This window comes from Anabrus simplex, chromosome 1, assembly GCF_040414725.1.
Source record: "Anabrus simplex isolate iqAnaSimp1 chromosome 1, ASM4041472v1, whole genome shotgun sequence".
In the NCBI taxonomy this organism is placed as follows: Eukaryota; Metazoa; Arthropoda; class Insecta; order Orthoptera; family Tettigoniidae; genus Anabrus; species Anabrus simplex.
The window spans coordinates 1,154,874,165-1,154,881,858 of NC_090265.1; the positions used below are offsets into that span (position 1 = coordinate 1,154,874,165).

Consider the following 7,694-nt stretch of genomic DNA (forward strand, 5'->3'; position numbering starts at 1 on the left):
CCTTTGATGACTCAGTATATATGCACAACGGAATTCTATTATACTAAACTCCACAAAATCTCAGGCAATCATAATTGGATCACGGGAATTACTGAGCTGCTCCAACATTGTCACAATCCCGCCTATCCTACCGAATGGTCATTATTCCCTATAGCAAAACTATTAAAAATCTCGGAATAATTATGAATGAAACACTTGATTAGTCTGATAACACGAAAGAAATCCGTAAAAAGATTTTTGGAGCGCTTCACCCTCTTAAACGGCAGAGGTTTGCATTTCCTTTTAAGCTAAAGGCACTGGTTCTTCCTATTCTTATTTATTACGACGTTGTTTTAGTTGACAAGAGAAGAAACACTTAAACTTCAACTAGCTCTGAATTCCTGCCTGCGATTTATTTACAGTATCGGGTATGATGTTCATATCACCCCATAACTATCAGGCTCTCCCATGGCTGAAACCTGATAAACGTCGGCAGCTACACATTTTAACGGTGGTGTTTAGAGTGTTAGCTGAAAATTAGCCACTGTATATTTCTTCTAAATTCATCTTTTTATCATCATTTTACAACTTAAATACACGTTTGAGATCCTTTCTTTCTATTCCAGTGCATCGCACTAATAAAATTTACTGATCATTTGTGGAGACCGGCGTCAGATTATGGAATTTCCTGCCAGCTCAGGTCGGAGAATCTAGCTCTTTATCAAGATTTAAGGTCGTCTGCTGAGACGGTTCTGTATGAGTTGCGCCGAGTAAAATTTGCGCCGTGGAGATTCCCCGCCGGGAGTAGAAGTGGTTTGACAGCTGTCTTAAGCATCTGCTACCTGCGCTGCACCGCAGGGGGTTATTTCCATGTTCAAGGAATGTCTGTGAATATCTGTAGTACTGAGATTTTGAAATTAATGTATAAAAATATTATTCACTCTATCTTATTTTTGCTAGTTGTTTTACGTCGCACCGTCACAGATAGGTCTTATGGCGACGATGGGACAGGAAAGGACTAGGAGTGGGAAGGAAGCGGCCGTGGCCTTAATTAAGGTACAGCCCTAGCATTTGCCTGGTGTGAAAATGGGAAACCACGGAAAACCATTTTCAGGGCTCCCGACAGTGGGGTTCGAACCTACTATCTCCCGAATACTGGATACTGGCCGCACTTAAACGACTGCAGCTATCGAGCTCAGCATTCACTCTATCAATGTTGGTTTCTTGCACATTTAGAAAACCTGCATCGTATTTATATCAGTGGGTGAAATGTGTATAACTACGTAGTTTGGCTTAATTTACAAACCAAGTGTGGAAACATGGAATCAGTCTTATGAAGAATATCCACAGCCTGTTTGTAGCTAACTGACAGGGTCAGGAATAGAATGAATGAAGAATGAAATACCGCTAAAGGAAGAAAATATTGCCGAATGCGAGATCTGACGTGCTTTTGCGGACAAAGATTAATGGATGGCAAATGAAATGTAGCGAATTTGTTGAATAAATTGACCAGTGAAAACAGAAAAAACTGTCTCACCCTACGTTTCCCCGACATGCACCCCTTATGACGTGATAGGGCTCAAGAATGAACCATAGCTACTGCCAAAGAAAGGAAATTGTGTGCCCTGGCGAGGCCTGTTGCATTCCCCTAGGTATAAAAGATTAATAAATGACAAATGAAATTGTTTCAAACAGTGATGCTGACATAAATATGAAGAAATAAGAAATAAAATGTTGAACGCCAGCTTTGTCCAGCATAAACGCTATCTAAAGTGATCGTAGATTTAACCCCCGGAGCAGTGATGGGAAACCTACGTTCCATCAGCGTCATGAAGAAGCTTTTTTAATCTTAACAATAACTGAAATTTACAGTTTTTCGTCGCAAATGTTCATTCTATCAGCGTTGTTTATTCCCTGTCGAATTCCCAAACAAGACCTCTAGTTCCTAGAATGATTAATGACCACGGCGCAAGTTTTACTGATTTTAACACGGCGCAAGTTTTACTCGGCGCAACTCAAACGACACCGCCGAGACTACCTGCTGAGGACAGCTGACTGAATGGTTGAAGTATGAATGTGTGCGTGCCTGAGGATTAGTCAGTTTTAAGAGTTTTAAAATTAATTAGTTTTAATATTAATTTAGTTAGTAGTTTATGTAATTCATTTTAATTCTATTAATTTATGTAGTTTTAACTAATTTAAGTATCTTAGTATTTTATTGGATATTTTAATTAGTATGTGGTTAAATTTAGTTTTAATATTAATTTAGTTAGTAGTTTATGTAATTCATTTTAATTCTATTAATTTATGTAGTTTTAACTAATTTAAGTATCTTAGTATTTTATTGGAGATTTTAATTAGTATGTGGTTAAATTTAAGAGAGAGCCTCGAGACCTAACGTCGCCACTGTAAAAAGGCACTAATACATAAATAATATATTTTGAAACGCTGTTCTTGTATTTCGCATTTATTAGATAATATATTTGTATCTCGAACTGAATCCTCAACGTGTAGCACCGATGTTGAATAACGTGTGCAATCATATATGCCTTTTCTTCCATTGAAAGTTAATCCGTTTGTTTTGAAGACTATTTATAAATATTTCAAACATAGATACGCAACGGAGAGATTCTCTCTCTTGGCTTAATGATCAGCAGCCGTGGAATATTCAAAGAAGTTATTTCCGATTTCTAAGTTATAAAGCCAAGAAATAGCCATTCTCGCACTGAAAAATTCAGTATAAATTCTGCGGAATCATTTATATTGTTTATGATTAACAACTAGGAGTAGATATAGAAATAAATTGTTTACCAAACAGTTTAGTATACAAACTACACTATAATTTCCTTTTTATTGGAAATGGTGTTCTTGTCCTATGAAAATCTGCAGTGACAGAAAAAAGTAAGTTCGCACTTCATTCTGGAGCTAGTTTCAAAACAACATTCCGATATCCTCATGTCCTGCACATAAACTCACACAAAATCTCTGCTTAGTTTCGCTGCACTCGTACGAACAACGTGCTTCGATTATGTAGACTATTTATTGTGCACGTGTGTACAGCAGGAAAGTATATCCGCAACTCCTTCAAGGGGGTTGGGTAAAAGCCTCCTAGACGGTTACGACGTCTCTCAGGCCAAGGACATTTGTGTTGGTGATTTGATTTGACGAGAGGGCGAGGTGAGTGAGGCCGTGGGCTATAAAGGAACTGTTCCTGCATTCGACTTAGTGCAGGAGAATGGGAAACCACGGAAAACCATTCTCAAGGCAGCCAACGGTTGGGACCAAACCCTCCGCCTCCCGAATGTAGACCCGCAAGGCTAGTCAAAACTAGCCACTGTGCCAAAGCTTCAAATTTGATGATCCAGGAACAGGCTTCATGTTTGTGAAATGCCCACCACAGACTACGGGTAGAATATGCAGGTATAAAACATGAAGAATATTCATTAGTTCTTATCGCTCAAGGAAATTTTAGTACGTGCAAGAGCGGTATATGCATTTAAAAGTTTCTAGCTGCAGAAGGAGTTCATCAGTTACATTCAAGATAAAATGGTACCTGATTGGAACGAATCAGTTGCACCCGGTGGTAAAATTTGGGTCTACATCAATTTCGCTCGGTGGTTAAACATGGGTATACAAGAGTTGGGCACGATGGTCAAATTTGGGTATACATCAGTTACACACGGTGGTAAAATGTGGGTATACGTCAGTCTCACGGTGGTAAACTTTGGGTATATGCCCTACGTCAGTCTCACGGTGGTCAAATTTGGATACATCCATCGCCCACAGTGGCCAAATTTGGGTAGCCCTATACATCAGTTGTAAACGGTACTCAAATTCCAAACCTTCTTCCAATTTTATAGAGACTTAGGGCTCTCCGTGCGGCAGTTTCCTATCGCCTGACGTGGCTAAACATACTGTTTGCCGGGCTGAGTGGCTCAGACGATTGAGGCGCTGGCTTTCTGACCCCAACTTGGCAGGTTCGATCCTGGCTCAGTCCGGTGGTATTTGAAGGTGCTCAAATACGTCAGCCTCGTGTCGGTAGATTTACTGGCAGGTAAAAGAACTCCTGCGGGACAAAATTCCGGCACCTCGGCGTCTCCGAAAACCGTGAAAGTAGTTAGTGGGACGTAAAGCAAATAGCATTATTAAAAATACTGTTTAAAATAATAATCGCACATGTAACTTGGTACTTTTCAAAGTGTTTACATTAATCGTATCAGTAACTTGGTACTTTTCAAAGAGTCCGAAATAATTGTACCGATAATTTGGTGATAAAATAACTGGAACAAAATTAATCCTTGTTTAGAATAATCACTAAGGCGATAAGCACGCCACGTATTGGCAATATAGTAAACATTCTCAGTGGAGAGTGGCAAATGACAAGTGACAAGCGCACTACATGCTGTCCCAGTAGCAAACATTATCAACGGCTAGTGTTGCCACTTCTTGGGAATAATAGTATGCTATGAGAGCAACTGACGTGTGATCAACGAAATGGTCCGAGTGAAACTGATGTATTTACTTAAAGAAGTCATGAGTGAAACTGGTTACTTTTTAATTCTATCGTGTCCAAGGACACTGGGACTTAAATGCGATACTTTCAATTTTGATGACTGGAAATTCCAACTCCTCTTTATTAAATGTTCGTAACGAAAATCAGCAACTTTCTCTAGTTGCACATTTCGATGAAGCCGACCTATGACACCAGCCCTTGGGGGAATTATTACTGTATGTTCGCAGGCACCTGTTAAGATTACACAGATTATAGGGAAATTAACTGTAACTGATGAGCCCAAGGTCATACTGGGGGCGAAACGCTAGTAATTTCACGATTGAAAAATTCTAAAGAGCTTGAGTATTGATATTATATACGCAGTCGGTGGAATGAAAACCTTATTATTATTATTATTATTATTATTATTATTATTATTATTATTATTATTATTATTATTATTATTAAGGAGAGACGTAGGCAGATTTCCTCCCGAAGGTATCACCACCTTGACGAAGGCAAAATATATTTTGCCGGGTGTTTATTGGAGGCTTGCGTGGTCAAATGATCCTTAGAGCTGTGCCGGCGGGAGCATCTGCTCCTGGTAGGGCCGCCCAAGCCGGACAGGTCTAAGGTGATGATCCAGACTAAGAGTGATACCCTGGTCCTCCAGGTTGGGGGTTGAGCGTAGGGTTAACTCCCCTACCTCGTAAAAAAAACCAACTGTTACGGATACCTTAAGAATGAATAACGCAGGACTGAAAAACTTGGTGACGAACCGGCGAGAAAAACGGCTAAAGAGAAGGAAAAAGGATATTATATTAGCAACGTGGAATGTTAAAGAATTAGGTGGGCCGGTCATGTTCAGAGAATGGCAGAAACCTGTACCGTAAAAAAGGTGTTTATAGGGAAACTTGATGGAAGGAGGAGGAGAGGAAGACGCAGGAAAAGATGGATTGATGATGTTGAGGATGACCTTAGAAAGTTAGGAGTTAAACGTTGGAGAAGAAAAGCTGAGGAACGAGATGAATGGAGGCAGGTGATAAAGGAGGCCAAGGACCTACAAGGACTGTAGCGCCGACCAGTAAGTAAGTAAGTAAGTAAGTAGGCAGATTTACAGTCACATGTTTGATTACACACATCTTCCACAATTTTCATCACATCTCAATGAATTACGCTGTACTCATTTAAAATGCCCTGATGGGTTTCTATGTATGTTTAAGGGACATTGCGGTGATTTTCTCGTAAGTTATTGAAGTTTTAATTTTTTTATACGGCGTAGTTTTTCGGTACACATTTTGAGTAAGTTATGACATCGAATTTAAAAATTCAAATACATGAATCATTTACACAAGTATAGAGACTTTAAAGTGCAGTAAGTCTTTCCTAAATATTTTTCTTGATTTTTGTAATTTTTTGCACTTGATGGTAATTTTTCTTATTAAAAATATGTTTTTGTGTATAAATTCTTTCTTATTCAACATATTAAAATTCTGCTCCACTTCAAGATTTGTGTATACTTGGGTGACTTGTGTTCAGAATTTTGTGAAATTAAATCAAGTAGTTCTTGAGATAATTGTACCTGAAGTATGAAAAATGTGAAATTCAGAAATTCTAAGAAAACTTTTCATAATAAAATTTCAAGACTATACATCTCCTTAAACTGCCCATTACCATACTCCTCTTCTTCATTAGCATCCTTTGCTACTCTCTTGTCTGCTCTGCTTCTCTGCCTAGCTGCCTGTTGAATGGTCTGCATTGATGCCTCTGCCTTTGCAACTCATTGTTCATGAATCTGTTCTGTGAAGACTCCAAGTTCAAGTCCCAGCCTCCTAAGAATGTGAAGTCTGGCCAAATTCTCATCATTAAATACTTCTGAAGCATCCAAAGCAGCAATCTTCACCACCAAGTTGGAAACAAACACTGTCTTAGAACACCTCTTCCAAATGAGAGCATTGGAGCTTTTATTTGGATTTTGAGTCTTGCCGTGTAAATATCTTTTCAACAACTCTGGTGCAGCTAGAACCCTAAAAGTTGGTTTAATAACCAGAAAATCGGCTTTTTAGTTTGTAAGTCTCACCAGCTTCCATGGATTTCAAAAACTTGCACCACTTATCAGAACGTGGGGAATGCTGAGGTGTAGTGTCAGTCGACAGGCAATGAAACCATGCAGCCCACATAGCTCTTCTCATATTTTCTAAGTCATTTGCATTTGTTATAATGGCACCGTCATAATAATCTTGCAGGCTATCAATTCTCTTCTTGGCCGCCTATTATTTCCTCCAAGTGACTTGCCATCTTCGAACAACTTGCCTTTATTTTCTGCAACAAATCTTCTCAACCATCCACCCATCCTTCTCTGGACACGACCAATGCACTCCAACTTTACCAAACTACAGTAATTCCCATAGGGTTGGCTCTCAGCTACAGTCTTGAAAGCACTTGAGTCACCATCCCCCAAGTATTTTACATATCTTACATCATATTCCTGTAGGGAGTGATGGAAAATTAGCTTCATACCTGCATCTTCCATCCCACCACTTGAAGCTGAATAATTCCTACTTCACACTTTTATGAGCATCTTGCCAACATTTTTTTCCTTTTCACTGTCCATGTCCTTCTTGTGCAAGGCACATACAGAGCAATGTTGTAAATATAACACTTTCCCAGTGTCAGCACTAATGACAGATGACACTCCATGCAACGATGTATGTACCCTCTTCATCCAGGAGCTGTCACAAGAAATGGCCAAGTGTTTAGGTTCTGCTTCATTATTCTCTAGAACAGCTCCCTGAAGAGCTACTTTCATGCTCTCTTCACTAACCTCTTTCACTGCATTCAAAAGTGACATTTTCATAGCAGTGAATCTTGCTGTTGTAGCAGGCATGTTCATAATAGCACATAACAAGTTCCAGCCTTCTCTACCAAGACCAACACACCTTAGGCCATAAGCAAACCTAATGTTTGCTTCATAACTTCTGTTATTGGCATTGGATGTTTTGAATGGTGTATCAATGTTGCAATTTTCACACAAAATGTGTAATGTACATACTAAACCTTCTCTCTTCTCATCATCCATCAAAGTCACCTTTCCACCACAAGCAGAACATCTACAAGTTTTCTGTATTACTTCTGCTAACAAATCAGTATCAATAATTATAAATCCACTCCCTTCTCCATCGATTTTCTTCTGGCAGAATGCCTGGTCTGATTTTCTGCTTTG

The 7,694-nt window shown here is 39.2% G+C and overlaps 1 pseudogene; it reads right to left on the reverse strand.

The window, feature by feature from the left end:
- Positions 1–6,098: 6,098 nt before the first annotated feature.
- On the reverse strand, positions 6,099–6,663 carry LOC136858310 (uncharacterized; annotated as a pseudogene).
- Positions 6,664–7,694: the final 1,031 nt, after the last annotated feature.